The sequence below is a fragment of the Muscardinus avellanarius genome (genome assembly GCF_963383645.1).
Source record: "Muscardinus avellanarius genome assembly, chromosome: 17".
Taxonomy (NCBI): Eukaryota; Metazoa; Chordata; class Mammalia; order Rodentia; family Gliridae; genus Muscardinus; species Muscardinus avellanarius.
In genome coordinates, this window is record NC_137803.1 from 36,791,660 (window position 1) to 36,812,377 (window position 20,718).

The window sequence follows — 20,718 nt, forward strand, 5'->3', positions numbered from 1 at the left end:
TAGACTCTTACACAAGAAGAGTGAGAGAGATTTAATTTCATTTTTCTACAAGTGAATTATCAGTTTTTCCAACGCCATGCTTGGAAAAGTATTTTTTCTCTAACATATGTTTTTGAGAGCTTTTTCAAAAAATTGCTTTTCCTATAAATGTGCATATTTGTTTCTGTCTTTTATTCTGTTCATTTAGTCTATGTATCTGTTTTTGTGCCAGTACAATTCTGTTTTTATTACTATACTTCTGTGGTATAATTTGAAGTCAAGAAATGTGATGTCTCCTGCATGGTTCTTATTACTTAGAATTTCTTTGGTTATTCTAGGCCTTGTGTTTTTTCCATATAAAATTTAAGACTAATTGTTCTATCTCTGAGAAGAATTGCATTGGTATTTTGACAGGTATTACAATGACTCTGTAGATCACTTTTGGTAGAATGACCATTTTAATGTAGTTATTCTTTCTATACAAGAGCATGGAAGATATTTCTATTTTCTAAAAATAGAAAAAAATCTAAAATTATATGTTTGTAAATAATAGATCATATACTTATAATATCTCAAAACAACCAAAATACTTCTAGAGCTGATAAACAAATTCAGCAAAATAGTAGAACACAAAATTACTCTACAAAAATTTCTTTTATATGCCCATCAAGAATCCACTGAAAAACAAATTGAGAGAACAACTGCCTTCACAATACCTTCAAAACAATAAACTACTTTAGAATAAATCCACCCAAAGAGATTAAAGACCTCTACAGTGAAAAGTATAAAATACTTAAAATGATGGTAACCAAGAGAAGCAGCACATATCAGTCCTAGATCTCTATTGTCATGAAAACAGCATCTTTACAAGAGAAAAGCCAGCATAAATTTGAACAAAGCATTTGAATTTGGTTTGAAAGGCAGTGGAAACAAAGCTAGAAGGCAGAAAAGAAAGTAAAACATCTCTAAGTGCTGTGGCCCTGGTAGCCACAGTGGCGCCATCTTGACTCACCAAGCCAGAACTGCCAGCACTGCGGCCTCCAGAGACCCTAACAAAAAAGCCAATGTCTTGGAAAAAAATAAGTGGCTGCAGCTCAGCAGAATTAAAGCTGTTGACTCCTTTTGCTAGGTACCCCCGACTATAAATTGCAGTACTGGCAGCAAAGCTCACTGCCTCCTCCAGAGAGCCAGAGTGGTGCTCAACAACACCATAAGTAAATCAACTGTTCCCATGGGAGACTCCCCAGCATGAAGAGCACAGAAACTCATGCATCAAGCTATATATTCTCAGGGTCTGAGATTTTATGTTTCACTCTGGTGAAGATGGGGTAGAGTCCTCTGTTGGATTTCATAAATTAGTAATCATACCCCAGGACCAATCAAGCAAAAAGGCCTCCTATGTATGCACTAGGTTTTCTACCACCAGAACCTATCACCTACACAGAATGGGGGAGATGCAGGCTCAGGGTCTATAGAAAAGGTGAAGAATGGCACTTAACACTAGATCCAGTCCCAGTGATAACAACAGCCTGCCTAGACTGAGAAAGTCTCAAAGACAGGTTCTTTGTTAGAGCTAAGAGACCCAGGCTTGCAGTGGGAAAGGTGATGGTGGCACTCAGTGTCTCACAGAGATAGGACCAGGTAGGGTCTTAATCATTGCAGGAGACCAATGATCAGGGCTATAAACTGACAACATTGGTATAGGTTACAGAGAAAATAAGAGTGCTTGGAACATACTCTAGAACCAATTATAGAAAGGGAACCTTAAATGGCTGAAAGAATCTACACAGACACAGACAGACTGCAGAGGGCAAGTCTGCTCAGTATTGAAATACTTGTAGGGTTGTATTGTACCAGTATTGGGAAGAGGTTTAAAAATATATTAAGGTATCAGTATTGGGAAAGATGTCCAATTTTAAAAATATATCTTTTATACTAAGAAAGCCAGGGCTAACAGAAAGGAGGAACTTGTAATTTGCATTTCTAAAGGAAAGAAAGCTGGAGCCAGAGATGGGAGGAAATCCCAGATCCTGGAGAAAAAAATTTCACACATCTTGGAGGGATAAAACAAAAGGTAGAGGCCTATGTTTGGAGGCAGGACTGCTCCCCCCTCCCACCCCAAATTCAGCTGGAGAGATAGCAAAAGCAGAGCTGGGGTTGGAGATAAGGGGTAGCATTATCTCCAAAAATAAATAAATAAATAAATAAATAAATAAATAAATAAATAATAAATAAATAAATAAATTCTATTTTGTCCAGGTGACCTGGTATTCATCAAATCATCCAAAATCTTTATTCCAAAGCCTATTTCAGGTCTCCACATTAATAATTTCTGGATTCACGTGGTACAAAATAAACTTAATGCATCCCACTTTTCTGTGTTTCAGCTTAAGTCAACAAAACAGTTTTGATTTCTCATTTAAGTTCTAGGTCTAGGTTTTCATGATTAACCTGTATTGTGAATATTGTCTCATAGGGTCAAAGCATTCTGACAGACAGAACCTGACAGATATCTACCGAGGCCCTTTGGATCGTCATAGACGCACACGACATGGACCCATCTGATCTCCACATGCCAATTACATACATATGTACCCTAAAGCTGCCCCCCCCAACTTCGCCCCTGTTCAGCTTCGAAACAGCTCGATGAGTCGTCATCCTGATTCCTTTGCTAGGGGTACATGTATGTATGTAATAATAATGGGGTAACATTGATGTAAAATTAGCTCATGTTAAATGTCTATAAAATTATAAGTGTCAAAATGTATTTTCTGTACCTACTTTTGGCCTGACAGATGTCAGGAAGTTACTAGTCAAAGAGGGGAATGTACTAGTATTGGGAAGAGGTTTGTTTTTTTTTTTTTTTTTTTTTTTTTTTTTGTGTGTGTGTGTGTGTGTGGTACTGGGGTTCCTGGAAGCTCTTCTACCTCCGGACTACACTCCCAGACCTATTTTATATTTTTGAAACAGGGTCTCTTACACCAGCAGCTGGCTTCTAACCTGCGCAATTCTCCTGTCTCCGCCTCCCAAGCAAGGGGATTACAAGCATGCACCACCACGCCCGGCCGGAAGAGGTTTTAAAATGTATTAGTGTACCAGTGTTGGGAGAGATGTCCAATTTTAAAAATATATCTTTTATAGTAAGAAAGCCAGAGCTAACAGAAAGGAGGGATTTGTAATTTACATTTCTAAAGGAAAGAAAGCTGGAGCCAGAGATGGGAGGAAATCCCAGAAACAATTTCACACATCTTGGGGTATAAAACAAAAGGTGTTCAGAGATGCAGATGGGGCAGCCCCCCTCCCCCTTCCCTTCCGGGGCAAATCCACCTGGAGACAGCAGAGCCAGAACTAAAGATAAGGTAGCATATCTACAGATCAAAGGACCTGCCAAGGACTTGGGCAGAATAAAGACACTCAGTAAACTGGAGCTCTTGGGCATTTTCAGTCAAATTGCCCACTCTGTGCCCCTTTCTGGCACAGGGCTGTAACTATCTCTGTATTTATATCTTTTTAATAAACTTCTTTAAATCTTCAGCGACTGTCCAAACTATGCATATTTATTCTTAGCTTAGGACAAGAATCCACGTTTTATTTTTCTGTTTGGGGTTATTTTGGGTTTTGTTATGGGTTGGGGGTAAGGGTCTTGGACCCTAGCAGGGGATCCTGGGGAATGGCTTCCCCAAACCATACTACTCTCCCCAAATCCGTAACAATATTATTTTGTTATTGTTTTGTTTTTGTTACTTTTGGGGTGTGTGTGTGTGTGTGTGTGTGTGTGTGTGTGTGTGTTTGCTGTCTTTCCTACCCCTATTATAGTCATCTTTCCTCATTTATATGTAATTTCTTTTCTATCCCTTTTCTTTTTTAAATTTCTCTTATCGTATTAAATTCACTTGATATCACTAAATACTTTAAATTGGTTACTAGAATCCTATTACATATCCACTATTTCTAATTTTACTATATATTACCTTAATCAATTCAAACTCTTATTCTTCAAACTTATCTGATACTCTATTCTTGCATTTACTACTTTGTCTCCTTCCTCCTCAGTCAAAATTCACCACTAAATAAAACTTGGCTTTGTATATATCAGCTGACACCTAAAGGGTGAGAAAAAGCTATCAAAAACAACAAAGATACAAACTTAAGAAAAACTGGGCATGGTGGCATACACTTGTAATCCCAGCATTTGGGAGGCTGAGACAAAAGGATAACGGTTCAAGTATAGCCTCAACTACTTAGTGAGGAACTTTGGAACTCAGTGAGATCCTGTTTTGTAATAAAGAATAAAAAATAGGACTGAGGGTATAGCTCAGAGGTAGAATGCCCCTGAGTTCCATTGCCAGTAGCAAATAAAAATACAAAAGAAAAAGAAAAATGAAATCATGAGGAGAAAGAGCAAGATAGCAATGAACTCCCAGAAACCCACGATAAAAGAACCAATTAACACAGAATTACAAAGATTCCCAGAAAAACAAATCAGAAATTTAACAGTAAAAATGATACAGGATCCCTCCAAAAAAATTTAGAGATAACATGAAAAAATCAAGGAATACATAAACAAAGAATTTAACATCCTGAACAGAAATCAGAAAGAATCTCTGAAGGAAGTGAAGAATGCAATCATCTAAGTGAAGAAATCAATGCAAACAATAAACAATAGATTAGACCACATGGAAATAGAATCTCAATCTTAGAAGATGTTAACTTCAAAAATGAATGTACACTAAGCCAAAGAAAAAATCTTAAAGGTAACAAAAGCAAAGAACCAAGTAACATTCAGAAGCAAATTAGAATCAGCCCTCACTTCCCAAACTAAGACATAAAAGCCAAGATGGCCTCAAGCAACATATTCCAAACTCTGAAAAAAATCACTTGCAGCCAAAAATCTCCTACCCAGGAAACCTATCGCTCCAATTTTATGGCAAAATAAAAAATCTTCCACAAGAAAGAAAATATGAAAAAATTATGTCTTCCAAGCCAGAATTAAAAAATACTCAGAGATTATCAGCAAAGAAGAAATAAGCAATAACTTTCATAATCTGAGTAATAATAATTTCCACCAAACAAACTAAGCAAACAAGAACAAACACTACCTCAAATAGAAGTTAAAATTACTATGTTAGGAATTAGAAATCATCTCCCAATAATTAAACATAATGACTACAACTTTCCAATATTTTTTTAAATCACAAAAATCAAATAATTATAGAATAAAAAGAACAATGCAAAAAATCAACAAAAGCAAAAGTTTTATTTATTTATTTATTTATTTATTTATTTATTTATTTAGTGGTTCTAGAGGTGGAACCCAGGGGCTTTTCTACTTCCAGGGTATACCCTTAGACCTATTTAATACTTTATTTAGAAACAAGGTCTCACTAAGTAGCTGAGGCTGGCTTCAAACCTGTGCATTCCTCTTGGCTCAGCCCCCCAAATGCTGGAATTATAAGCATGCTTCACCATGCCAAGTGAAAAATTGGTTTCTAAAAAACAATAAATAAATAAACAAGATAGATGAGTCACTAGTCAACCTAACCAAACTTAAGAGACAATCAACCAATATTACTAAAATTATAGATGAAAAAGGATATATTACTAATGACAGCATAAAGATCTGGAGGATTATCAGAAATGACTTTGAAAAAATGTACTCCAACAAAATAAAAACATTAGTAGACACTGACAATTTTTTGGACACACACAACCTTCCTAAATTGAACCAAGAATATATACAAAATCTTGACTGAGTAATAACAATGAAAGAGATTGAGGCAACATGTAAGAGCTTACCATCAAACAAAAGCCCAGCACCAAATTGTTTTGCAAGTAAATATTATAAAACCTTTATAGAAGAGTTAATCCCAATACTTCTCAATCTATTCTGTAAGAAAGAGAAAGAAATAGGACTTTCATATATTAAAAGAAGGATCAATATTTGGGATTGTATTAAACTGAAGACTTTCTGTACAGCAAAGAAAACTCTCAAGAACCTCAAAAGAGAGCTGACAGAATGGGGTTCTGCCAACTATTTCTTCTATAAAAATCTAATATCTAGAATATATACAGAGAACTAAAAAAACTCACCACTAAGAAAACAACCCAATTAAAAATGGGCAAGACACTTTACAATAGACAATTTACAGAAGAAGAAATTTAAATGGCCAATACATATATAAAAAATGCTCAGCATCATTGGCAATCATAGAGATACAAATCAAAACTATCCTGAGGTTTATCTAACTTCAATTAGAATGGCAGTCATTAAAAACACAAACAACAACAAATGCGAACAAAGATCCGAAGAAGTGAAAACTATAATTCATTTTTGGTTGGGTTGTACATTAGTGCGACCACTTTGGAAAACAGTATACAGAATTTTAAGGAGAATGAATCTATTATATAATCCAGCAATACCACTTCTGATTATTTACCCAAAGGAATGGAAACCAAACTATTAAATTAATGTTTGCAGAGGGAGGGGAAGATGGTGACCAAGTAAAGCAACTTCTATGAGTACTGCTGACAATCTCCATAGCACTAAAATAATGCCTTACATTGCCAGAAAATACTATCACTAGAGAAATAAAGGTAAGAATACAGGGGACAGAGGAAAAGAAGACTAGAGTAACCAGTAAAGCAGAAAAGAAGCTGGCCTGCCACTGCAGTGGCCACCACATGGACACCATCTTGCCTCACAGAACCAGACTCCAGGGAGGAAAAGGACAAGAGCTGAAGTTGCAGTCCAGTCAGATGTAATTCAACAGTTCTTTCAGCACAAAGATGGGCTAAAATTTTCAGCGGCCAAGCCTATCACACTCTCCAGGGATTCAGAGCAGAGCTCAAAACCAGACAGGAGATGGACCAGACTCTTGGCTGTGGGTGTGACAATGATACCATATTGCCAGAAGCAGTGTTGAGTTCACTATGCCCACAAGAGTTTCAGCCCAGTGTGCACTATAACTGTAAGTGAAATTGCAGTCCCTACAGAAGAAATTCCAGCATTGCAACCTCAGGGACTCAACCGGCTTTTATAAACACCCTGGGTCTGAGATCTAACAGTTCAACACAGTAGAGGAGTAGGGGTGGCAGAAACTACTTCACCCCAGTCGCAGTTCCCTGAAGGAAAGTGCCCAGCCTGGCACCCTCAGAGTCTGGCGCAGCTATGACTAACTCCCTGGGTCTGAGACTTTGTGATACAACTCAGGAAAGGAGCGGTGGCAGTGGAGATTAATACACCCCCCAGAGATCCAGAGCACAATAAATGAAGTTATGGTGAACTGGAGAAGAACCCAGAGAAGGTGGAAGTGTGATCTGCTGTTGATAATATAAGAAGCTCAGACAGACTCAGGCTCAGAACAGTGGAAAGTGTGGGGGGAGTCTTATGCTTAACTCTAAACCCAATGAGTAAGATCACCGGGAATACCACAGACATCCCAATTGTGGTGAACAGGGAGAAGTCAGACTAGCCCACAATTAGCTGTGGAGAAGTGAGACTCCTACATTGACTTTGGTCTCAGAGGCATACTCTACCAAGAGAGGCAGAGAGAGACCTAGACTCCAAATCTGTGGAACATATGTAGGGTGACCTTCACTCAATATTAAATCCAACCCCATTGATATCTATCATCTGCATACACTGAGAATACTCAGAGAACCAGACTCACAGAGGGAAAGATACTGGTAGCACTTGTTATCTACACAGAGAGAGACTGCTGAATTATTTGTAGAGTCACAAAATTTTATTATTGGGATTGTTTGGGTTTTTTCATTCTTTTCTTTTGTGTGTGTATACCTGATTGTTTCTCTTCTTTTTTTTTTTTCTTTTCTATTTTTAGATGGGGTTTGTGGGATTTTTTTGTGTTTTGTTTTGTTTTTATGAGTTTTGTTTTGCTTTGTTTGTTTTTGTTGCTTTTTAACCCTCATACAAAATCATCTCCCAAGCTTCTTCCTTTTTACAAATCTCCTCTCTCCTCTCTATCCCTCTTTTATCTTTTCTCTTTTTATTGTTACCCTGTCTTGTATTAAATCCAATTCATATAATTATATCAGAAATTCTACATTGGTTACTAGAATTCTACTACATTGGTACTATCTCTAATCTCTAGTATATACTAACTTAACAAACTCATATACTCATACTATTCGACCCTATCTGAGACCTTACCTATTCTTCTATTTACTCCTTCACTTCCCTCCTTACACAACCTTCACTGTTGAATACAACTTGCTCTTGAATATACCAGCTGACACCTAGAGACAGAGAAATCAACCAAAAGAAACAGGTAAAAACTTCTGAAATCATGGGAAGGAGGAAAAACAACGGAGCAATGAGCTCTCACAACCCCACAATAACAGAATCTGATAACACAGAAATGCAGAGATTTCCAGAAGATAAAATCAGGAATGAAACTGTAGAAGTAATTCAGGATTTTAGAAAAGAATTTAGAGAGAGTCTGAAAGAAATAAACGATGCAGTCATTGAAGTAAAGACATCAATTTAAACTATAAACAATCGATTAGACCACATAGAGAATAGAATCTCATTCCTATAAGATGATCACTTCAAAAATGAATGCATAGTTTATAACCTAGAAAAAACAATTTGACAGCAGGAATTAGACATTGAAAAAATATGGGCCCATCTTAAGAGAGCTAACCTAAGAATAATTGGCATAGACGAGGAAAATGAAGGTGAAACCAAGGGGCTCAACAATCTTTTCAAAGAAGTAATTTTTCCAAAACATAGAACAATAGGTCAATAAGCAGGTTCAGGAAACTTATAGAACTCCCTTTAGACAAGATCAGAGAAAAAGTTCCCCATGCCACATAATAGTCAAAATGACAAATGTAGAAGCCAAGGAAATAACAATAAAGAAAGAAAAAAAAAAAAAGACAAGAGACTTTTAAAGGCAAACCAATTAGAATCACTCTAGACTTTCCAAACCAAGTCATGAAAGCCAGAGAGCCTGGAGTAATATATTCTAAATTCTGAAAGAAAAATATTGCAGCCAAAAATTTGCTACCCCAAAAAACTCTTTCAAATTAGATGGGAAAATAGGGGCCAGAATGTAGCTCAGTGGCAAAGCACCTGCTTTGCAGGTGTGGTGCTCTGGTTTGATCCCTGGTTCCAAAAAAAAAAAAAAAAAAGACAAACTAGATGAGTGAATAAGAAGCTTCCATAACAAATAGAGGCTGAAGGAATTTATGTATTAAAATCCAGCTCTAGAGAAAATACTCAAAGAGATTAACTACAAAGAAGAAATAAGTAATATATATGTCAGAACCAGATAAGCAAGAATTTCCAACTAGCAGACAACTAAGCAAAGAAGAACAAACAATATTTCAAACACAAATAGAATCTTAACATGTTAGGAGTTAAAGATCATCTCTCACTAATCATACAGAATGGAAACAGCCAAAACTCCCCAATAAAAAGGCCTAAATTGGCAAAATGAATTAAAAAAAACAGAACCCAACTATCTGCTGTTTGCAAGAAACACACCTTACAAGTAAAGATAGTAACAAACTTAAGGTAAAGGGCTGGAGCAAGGTAATATAACCCTTCCAACATAACTCAAAGACAAACAGGAATAGCAACTATGATATTAGACAAGTTCGAATTTAAGTCCAAGCTTATTAGAAGAGACAAAAAAGGTAATTTTTTACTTGTAAAAGGAACAATCCAACAAAAGGAAATAACAATAATCAACATTTATGCCCCAAGCATAGGTGTAGCTTCTTTCATAAAACAAACTCCTTGTGGTATTAAAACACACATAAATCCCAATACAATAATACTTTGAGATTTCAGTACACCTCTTACACCATTAGACTGATCTTCTGGACAAAAGGTCAGTAAAAATGCTTCAGAACTAAAGAACACAATTAATCAAATGGACCTGTTGGACACATATAGAATATTTCACCAAACTACAGCAGAGTTCACATTTTTCTCAGCTGCTCATGGAACCTTCAAAATCGATCAAATTCTGGACCACAAAATGAGCACTAGCAAATTCGTAAAATGTGTCATACTTCCTTGCAACTTTTCAGACCCTAATGGAATGAAATTAGAAATCAACTATTAAAAGACCCAGAGAAACTACAAGAAAATGTGGAGGCTGAACACCACACTTCTGAATGAAGAATGGGCCATAGAAGATGTAAGAGGTGAAATCAAGAAATTTCTAGAAACAAACAAAAATAAAGATGCAACATATCAAAACCTCTGGGACACTTTGAAGCCAGTATTAAGAGGAAAAATTTTAGTACTGAGTGCTCACATAAGAAAAACAGAAAATTATAAAATAAATAATCTAATGACATACCTCAACATTCTTGATAAATAGGAACAATCTATCCCGAAATCCAGTAGAAGACCAAAAATTATTAAAAGCAGAGCAGAAATTAATGAATTAGAGAATAAAAAACAATACAGAAAATCAACAAAACCAAAAGCATGTTTCTTAACAAAATTAACAAGATAGACAAACTACTAGCCAACCTAACTAAAAAAAAAGAGATAATCAATGAAATTATGAAGATAATAGATGAAAAAGGAGACATTACTACTGACAGTGTAGAAATCAAGAAGATTACCAGAAACTACTTTGAAAAACTATACTCCAACAAAATGAAAATATCTGGAGGAAATTGACAACTTTCTAGATAAATACAACCTTCCTAGATGGATTCAAGAAGATATAGAACACGTAAACCAACCAATAACAATCAAAGAGATGGAAACAGCAATAAAGAGCCTACCATCAAAGAAAGCCCAAGACCAGATGGTTTTCCAAGTGAATTCTATAAAAACTTTAAAGAAGAGCTAATATCAATACTCCTCAATCAGTTTCATGAAATAGAAAAAAAAAAAATAACTCTCTCAAATACATTCTATGAAGCCAACATCACATTAATACCAAAACCAAATAAAAAAGTTCAAGGAAGGAAAAATACAGGCCTATATCTTTAATGAATTTGAATGCAAAACTGCTAAACAAAATACTAGAAATACGCATTCGAAAACATAAAGAAAATCATATATCATGACCAGGTAGGGTTCATCCCAGTGATGCAAGGCTGGTTCAACATATGAAAATCAATCCATGTAATTCATCATATAAACAGAACCAAAGACAAAAATCACATGATAATTTCAGTAGACACTGAAAAGGCATTTGATAAAATTCAACATCCATTTATTATAAAAGCACTGCAGAGAATCGGAATAGAAGAAACATATCTCAACATCTTAAAGGCAATCTAGAATAAGCCCACTGCCAACATTATATTAAATGGTGAAAAACTTTAAGAATACCCCCTAAAAATAGGAAGAAGACAAGGATGTCCATTATCACCACTTCCCTTCAATTTAGTACTTGAGACCCGAGCCAGAGCAATAAGGCAAGAAAAGAAAATCAGAGTACAATTAGGAAAAGAAGAACTCAAACTTTCACTATTTGCAGATGACATGATACTATACCTAGAAGACCCAACAAACTCAACCAAAAGATTTATAGAACTGATCAACAAATTCAGCAAAGTATCTGGATACAAATCAATCTCAAAAAATCAGAAGCTTTTCTGCACACCAACCATAAATCCACTGAAAAAGAAATTCAGAAAACACTTCCACTCAAGATCTCCCACAAAATTTAAAATACTTAGAATTAAACTTAACCTATGAGTTAAAATATCTCTACAAAAAAAATTATAAAACATTGAAAAAAGAAATCAAAAAAAATCTTGGAAGATGGAAAGATTTGCCATGGTCATGAATAGTCAGAAAAATATCAGTAAAATGGCCATACTTCCAAAAGTGATCTACAGATTCAATGCAATGCCCATTAAATTACCAAGACTATTCCTCACAGACATAGAAAAATCAGTCCTTAAATTTATTTGGAACAAGAAAAAGCCTAAAATAGCCAGAGTAGTTCTCAGCAACAAAAACCATGCAGGAAGAATCACAATACCTGACTTTAAACTATACTACAAAGCAGTTGTAATAAAAACAGCATGGTACTGGCACAAAAACAGACACATAGACCAGTGGAGCAGAATAAAAGACCCAGAAACAAGTCTACACACTTACAGCCAATTGATTTTTGATTGACAAAGGGCCCAAAAACTTACACTGGAAAAAAGATATCCTGTTCAAAAAATTGTGTTAGCAAAACTGGTTAACCATATGCAAAAAATTGGAAATTAATTCCACTTTCTCACCCTGCACAAGAGTCAATTAAAAATGGATCAAAGACTTGGAAATTAGACCAGAGACCTGACACTCCTTGAAGAGGGCATAGGTTCAACACTGCAACACATAGGCACAGATAAAAACTTTCTCAACAAGACGCCAAAGGCACAACATACTAAATGGCGAGTCTGTATGTGGGATTGTGTGAAACTGAAGAGCTTCTGTAGAGCAAAGGAAACTGTCGAGAACCTCATTCGAGAGCCAAAAGAATAGGAGAGTTCACCACCTACTCCTCTGATAGAGGTCTATTATCTAGAATATACAGAGAACTCAAGAAACTCAACACTAAAAAACAAAGAATCCAATAAAAAAAAATAGGCAAGCGAACTAAATAGACACTTCGTGAAAGAAGAAATTCAAATGGCCAATAAATGAATAAAAAAATGCTCAACATCATTGACAATGAGAGAGATACAAATCAAAACTACCCTGAGATTACACCTTACCCAAACTATAATGGCAACCATTCCAAGCACAAACAACAACAAATGCTGGGGAGGATGGAGAATTGGGAAGTCTAAAACATTGTTGGTGGTCCGGGCGTGGTGGCGCACTCTTGTAATCCCTGCTATTGGGAGGCAGGCAGAGACAGGAGGATCATGCAGGTTCTAAGCCAGCTGCACTGGTTTAAGAGACCTTGTTTCCAAAAAAAAAAAAAAAAGTATAAAATAGGTTTGGGAGTGTAGCCTGGATGTAGAAAGGTTTCCAGGAACCCCAGTACCACCAAAAAGAAAAAAAAAATGTTGTTGGGATTGCAAATTAGTGCAACCACTTTGCAAAACAGTATGGAGAATTCTCAGAAGAATGGGATCAAAATTACTATTTGATCCAGCAATACCACTTCTGGGTATTTATCCAAAAGGAAGAAAACTAAACTACCAAACTAATACATGTGTATCGATGTTCATAGGTGCACAATTCATCATAGCCAAACTATGGAACCAGCCAAGATGTCCATCAAAAGATGAATGGATTAGAAAACTGTGGGATATGTACAAAATGGAATTTTATTCAGCCATAAAGAAGAACAAAATTATGTCGTTTTTCAGGGAAATAGATGGAACTGGAGGACATTATGCTAAGTGAGATTAGTCAGTCACAAAAAGTAAGGAATCGGATGCTTTCCCTAATATGTGAAAGCTAGGGTGAATGGGGTCATAGGAGGAACTCCAGGGGAAAAAAGAGATCCTATTAAGGAGCAAATAAGGCAACCTAACTGTGGGCATGGGAGGAGGGGGAGAAGGAAACTCTTTGAAGCAAACAATGTACTTATTCATATCATAGCCAACCACTTAGCCAAGCATGAGAGGGAGGAATGTGGAGGGAGTGAGGTGGGGACTGGGTGGGGGCTGGCTGGGTGATGTGTGCATTTATGTCTTCACAAGATTTTTGCTTCTTTATGATGTACAATGATGGAGAACATTGTTAAGTGGGAGTAGTCAGTTACAAAAAGTAAAAAATCAAATGCTTTTCCTAATATGTTAAAGCTAGAGAGAAAATGTATCATAGAAAGAACTCTAGACCAAGAAGGAGAAATAATAAAGCAAGAGATGAGCAAAAGATAAAACCTAATTGAGGGAAAAATGGGTGTGAGGAAAAGGGAAAGAAATAAATTCCCTAATGCCTATGATGTATATTCACATTCACAAATATGTCAATCACTAAGCCAAACATGTCGGGGAAGGAATGGGGTTGGAATTGGTAGGGTTAAATAAGTGATGTGTGTATGTATGCCTCTACCCTCTTGTATCCCATTAAGATGCATGGCTACAATGCACTAATAAAAATTTTAAAATTTATCATGCTGGAGGCATCATAATACCAGACTTCAAATTATACTACAAAGTGATAGTAGCATTACCAGCATGTTATTAAAAACAGCATGCAAAAAACAGGCATATAAACAAATGGAACAGAAGATTCAGAAACAAAGCCCCTTATCTAAAAACGATTGATCTTTGATAAAAACATGAAACATATACTAGAGAAAGTACAGTCTTTGCTGCAAACAGTGCTCTGAAAACTGGCTATCTATATGTAGAACAATGGAACTAAACCCTAACCTCTCACCCTGCACAAAAGTAAACTCAGTAGGGCTCAAAGATATAGAAAGATATTAAGCCAGAAAATTTGAAACTACAAGGATAGAGTTTAGGACCACTATACCACTCCAACTACAGAAGAAACTTCCTCAAAAAGATTCCAAAAGCTAAAGAGATTAAAACAAGAATTAATGAATAAGATAGCATGAATCTAAATAGCTTCTGCACAGCAAAAGAAACCATGAAGATGCTACAGAGAAAATATACAGAATGGTAGATTATCTTCCATACTTACCTATCAGATGAAGGTCTAATATCTAGAATATGCAAAGTGCTAAAAAAGCTTAACACTAAAAAAACAATAAAAACAATAAAAATTGTTCAACCAAAATGAACAGTCTTTTTAAAAGAAAAAGTAAAAATTCCCAACAAGTACATTAAAAAAAAAAAAAAAAAAAAACTACTCGACATCTTTAGCAATCAGGGAAATGCAAATTAAAAGTACACTGAAAGCCAGGTGTGTTGTTGTAAGCTTGTAATCCCAGCATTTGGGAGGCTGAGACAGGAGGATAATGGTTCGTGGACAGCCTCAGCTATTTAGTGACCCTCTGCAACTCAGTGAGACCTTGTTTCAAAATAAAGAATAAAAAAAAATAGGACTGGGGATTTATCTTGGAGGTAGAAGGCCCCTGAGTTCCATCCCCAGTACTGTCAAAAAAAAAAAAAAAAAAAAAAATATATATATATATATATATATATATATATATATATATATATATATATATATACATTGAGATTCTAACTAACTCAAATAAAATAAGAATGTCAGTTATCAAGAACACAAATAAAAATAAATGCTGGCAATGTTATGGGGAAATGAGAACCCTACTACACTTTTGGTGGGACTACAAACTTGTATCTTCACTATGGAGTTCATTATGGAGATTTCTCAGTAGACTAGAAATGGACCTACCATATGACCCAGTGATGACACTATTATAATAATCTATTCATATGCATGTTCATAGGAGCACAATTGACAATATCCAAATTATAGAATTACCCTAGGTATCCGTCAACAGATGAATGGATCACAAAACTTTAGTATATCCACACAAAAACATTTATTCAGCCATAAAAAGAACAAAATCATGCCATTTGCAGAAAAATATGAAACTCAAAAATATCATACTAAGCATATATAATCAGTCTCAAAAAAGTAAATAAATGTATGTTTTCTCTAACATGTGGAAGTTAGAAAAAAAATCAGAAATAAGGGCATCATAATATAGGTGAGCAGAAACTTCAGAAGAGTGACTGAGGGAGATTAGGGTAGAGAAACAAAGTCATAAAGTGTAATAGTTGAAATAAGGCTATGAATGTACATGAAATTACCAATTCCAATATCAAAGGCATACAAGGATGTGGAGAGGGAAGGAGAAGGGAGGGACCTAGTGTGGTGAGTTCCAAGAGCTGTGTGCATACATTTGTCTCACACTCTATACTCACATATTATGTAAAAATACAGTGCACCAAATTAAAAAAAAGAAAGAATTTTCAGTAAAAAAAAAAAAAAAAAAACACTTAAGAAATAAACTGAAGATATCCTCTAAGTCTTAAAGTGGAGATGTTGGGAGAAGCAAGTTGTATATAATAGGATAATCTAATGTACACAGTTGACTACCCATTTATGGTAAATCTTTTTCAAATTAGTCTTTTGCTATGTAAATTGATCAGTAAAAGTATATGTGTAGCTAGTTTAGAAAGCTCCTGAAGTATCTTTCTGAATGAGAAATGAATCACTCTCATAACATCAGATAACAATAACTTAGGAGGAACTATGGTTCTTCCAAAAAGACTATTCAACATAGTAATGCTACAATGCACCTTTTATAGTTTAGCACCTTAAATACAATGACAATACTTTGAGAGTCTGTAACATCCTTAGCTAAGAAAATCAATAACCAAGATAATATGGAATCAGAGGACTGATGAGGTCAGATTTAAAAATAAGTATATTTCATTCTTTACTTTTTGTATGGTGCTGGTGAATAAACCTAGAATATTTCATTTTTGCTATAAAATTTAGTGTAAATATTTCAGAGAGTTATTTAAAGATATACATATAAATAAATAAAATATGGAAAATATTTTTGTTTTTAAGCCAGACATGGTGGTACTTGCCTAAATCCCAGTAACTGGGAGGCTGGGACAGTAAAATAACATGACTGAGGCTAGCCTCAGAAACTTTGTGAAACCCTATTTAAAAAAGAAGGTCTAGGCTTGTATCTCAGAAGCAGAATGCCCCTAGATTTTTTTTTTTTGCGGGTCTGGGGATGGAACCCAGGGGCATTTGACCTCCGAGCTACACCCCCTGCCCTGTTTTTTATTCTTTATTTTGAAACCGGGTCTCACTAAGTTATGGAAGGCCTCACTATATAGCTGAGGCTGTCCACGAACCTCGATCCTCCGGTCTCAGCCTCCCGAATGCTGGGATTACAAGCGTGCGCCATCACGCCTGGCTCTCTAGTTTTAATCACCAGTACAAAAACATTATTAACAACAAAATAGTTTTATTTTAGAACCAAATAATAAGATATAAGAAATAATTGGTAGCAAAAATAGTTTTATTTATTTTTAATTTTTTTATTGGTGCATTGTAGTCATACATCTTAATGGGGTACAAGATAGTAGAGAGGCATACATGCACACATTGCTTATTTAATTCTTCCCCAATTCCTACTTCATTCCATCACCCTCCCTCCTTCTTATGTTTTGCTTACTGATTGGTTTATTGAGGACAATTTCAGCAACATAGTGTCTCTGTTTTATATAAGAAAGCTGTCCCAGAAAAGCGAACTTCAAAATGAGAGATGTGCCAAGTCTACTTAAAGAAAAGGAAACCAAAGTCAGAGATCGGAGCAAAGAAAGAGGCCAAACAAAGCAATTTCATAAACACGCCATCACTCAAAATTTCTGTTTCTCTCCTTTGCATGGGAGACAAGATACATATGTATAGGATAGGTGCCTGAAAAGCTCTTCCCTATAACACACAGTTGAGAAGAATAACTTTCCTATAATTTCTTAAAAACTCAGTCATAAATTAACCATACAGTAGAAGCCATCTTTATAGGTATTCACAACATCTCGGATATATGAAAAAGAGTTGAGTGTAGTGGCTTATACATGTAAATTCAACACTTGGGAGGTTAAGACAGGAGGATTGGTTCAAGACTAGCCTTTGCAAATTAACAAGGCCCTCAGCAAGATAGCATAGATCTGTTTCAAAATCAAAAAATAAAATATAATGTATTGGGAGGTAGAATATCCTTTGGTTCAAAAACTATATAAAAGACATATCCTTCCAGCACAAATAATATTAAAACGCATTAAAAATAATGTCCCCGTCTAATAAAAATCAGAAAAAATTAACATTTACTTGAAGAAAAAATGTGTATATGAATGTTTTTTCATATAAAATTTTCACCATAATATACTGGAAAACAATACAGTATTAAGCTTTCTGATGCTTTTGCAAGAAAAAAATGTCCTTCATGGAACAATGTTTGACATATCCCAAATCTATCTTCCTAACCATGTCCAGAATGAGTCAAGTCTGCCAAGCTGGCATCTAACCATGATTCACTGAAATGTGTTGGAAATGTGATTTGTGTGGAAGTCAAAGAGAATCATATTGGCCAATCTCTTATATCTATATCTCTTTATATACATTTGGCTTTGACATTCTGCAAAGCACTCCATCTTAACAAAGCTTTCTTGCATAAAGTAATACCAAGCCACAGTGCATAGCTAAGTGTATATTATAAAAAGAGTTAAATGGCTAAGTAGTGAGCTTGACAGTATCACTGAAATCTTTTATTGCATATATTAGAGAGTTAAACATTGCAATCTGTTTTTTTCCTATGAGACCCAATAAGTAAGGAAAAAAGCAGGTTTATTCAGGATTAGAATGGTTTTTCTTTGTTTTCTTGCCAAAAGAAAAAAAAAGTCTTGATTAGCTTATGGGAAGCAAATTTGCATCTCTATGCTTGGAGGGGTGAAACTTTTCTGCTAGGCATATATTTTCAGAAGGATTCTCCCGAGCTAGATATTTCATCCCACTCTTCTGTCTCCTAAATTAAAAACAATTTTATTTTCATTTCTGATTTTGTAAATGGGAATTTTATCCACTTCACGAGAATGACTCATATATGAATCATACACTTCAGGGAACAGATGAATTGAAGTCTTTTTGTTTGTTGTTTGTTTATCTCACTCTGAAAGCAGCTCCTGTGTTCTACACAGCTCTCCTGGACATGTCAGCCTCAGCCTCGACACACTCTGATAATCAGATGAAAATGAATTATAACGACGCCAATAACAATAACAATGGAGAATAAAGAGGAGAAAAAAGATGCCATTTCTCAAATGGTCACTGACACTCTGTGACTAGAATATATGTGCACTGCAAAAAACTCTGTTTTTATACATAAAAAATTTTCTATGACATATGCTGCTTCTCAATTTAGGATAGAATTTATTCTTTGGAGCAGCTGAAATAGTCTTTTAGCATGTCTACAATTTTCTAAAAATTTAGTTAATTTTCTTAAATAATTTCCCTGTGATTTCTTCCCACCCCACCCCTTACTAAAAGCAAAAATAAAATGAGAGTCTTATGTTATTATGTAAACAAGAAAAGCTACATCGGCATTAATTTAATTATTTTATTTTTTAATTGATTATATACTTAGGAGATGCCAGTTGTCTTTGGTTATAAGGAATGAACAGATCATTATAAGGAATGAGTGATAAACTATGAATCATAGTTGATAAACTATGATTCACCTGATCCTCATAAAGCCACTTGGAGAAACCTGTGATTATTATCCTTATGTGAGGAGAAGGGAGCTTAAATAACTTGTTCAAGTTTATACAAAAAGTAGTTTCAGGCCAGGCATGGTGGCACATGCTTGTAATCAGCAACTTAGTGAGACCTTGTTTCCAAATAAAATATAAAATAGGTCTGGGATTGTAGCCCAGAGGTAGAAAGTTTCTGGTACCACCAAACAAACAAAAAAACAAACAAACAAACAAAATCTTTCAGGCAGGGCATGATGGCATACCCTTATAATCCCAGTACTTGTGAGGCTGAGACAGGAGGATTGAGGTTGGCCTACAGCCTCAACTACATAGTGAGGCCCTCAGCAACTTAGTGAGATCTTGTTTCAAAATAAAAAATAAGAAAGTTCAGCTAGAGGTGTAGCTTGGAGGTAGAATGCCCTGGGTTCCATCCCCAGTACCAATAAATAAATAAATAAATAAATAAATAAATAAATAAATAAAAGGAAGTTTCAGAGCTTCACTTGAATTCACATAGTCTGGTTCTGGAAATCCATTATCTTAACCATTATCTTAACCATTCTATTATGTTGGAAACTAGAAAATTCTTGAAAATCCCAAAGCAAAGAATAAGCATGAGTTTGCAGGTATGGTTTTGATTTAGAATGTTTTTCTGGACCTTAAAGAAATAAGACAGCTGTGTTGGAAGTAGGGCTTGGTTGCTGGCAAGGGGTCTCTGAACATGTGGCCTTCAGGATTATGTATGTTTCCTCGTCTCCCAGCTCTCTCTTTCTTGCTTCTGGACTCCATGATTTGAGAGTGGAGGACTTGTTTTCTCTTTTTTCTGTCTCCTGCCATAATGCCCTGAGTTTCACAGACTTCACCCAACCCAATACCTAATGAACCCCTGAAGTTTACAGAATTTGAGAAAATATATCTTTTTCTAAGCTGTGTAGTAGTTAAATGATTCGGATTATAGCAGTGTATATGCTGACTGAAACAATTGGCTAGAATTATTATTTTAGACCTTGACAAATGAACTTCTGAGAATTTATCTCCAATATCTTTTTCTTGTTATTTCAAATTGTATTATTAAAATTCATTATATAATTATAACACTATAGATTTAAAAAGCAAGTTATAGTTTACCTACTCTTTTGGTAGACAGTACACAAAATTACAATAGTTGAAGCACTTATACATAATGAATAGCAAATAAATTATGAAAATGGAAACCTATTATTGAGCTTACTATTTTGGCAGAATTGTGTAGAAGAAATCAGATGTGACTAAATTAAATATTATTAATAATATATATTTAAAATATTTGTAACTATTTTATGTTACCATTGCTTTTCTACTTCAGTCATTCATAATCAGTATATACTATGAAGCAAGATAATTACATTTTTGAACTGATAATAAAAGATCATGAAGACATATTTGAAAATTCTCTAGACAGAGGAATGGTCTGTAAATAGAATAAAGTAATTCTTCAAAATACAATTCTACTTCTAAATAAAAGCTCTCAGAAGTTATGAACAACTTTCCTACTTCACATAATACATTTTTCTTCTTAGGTTTCTATGAATA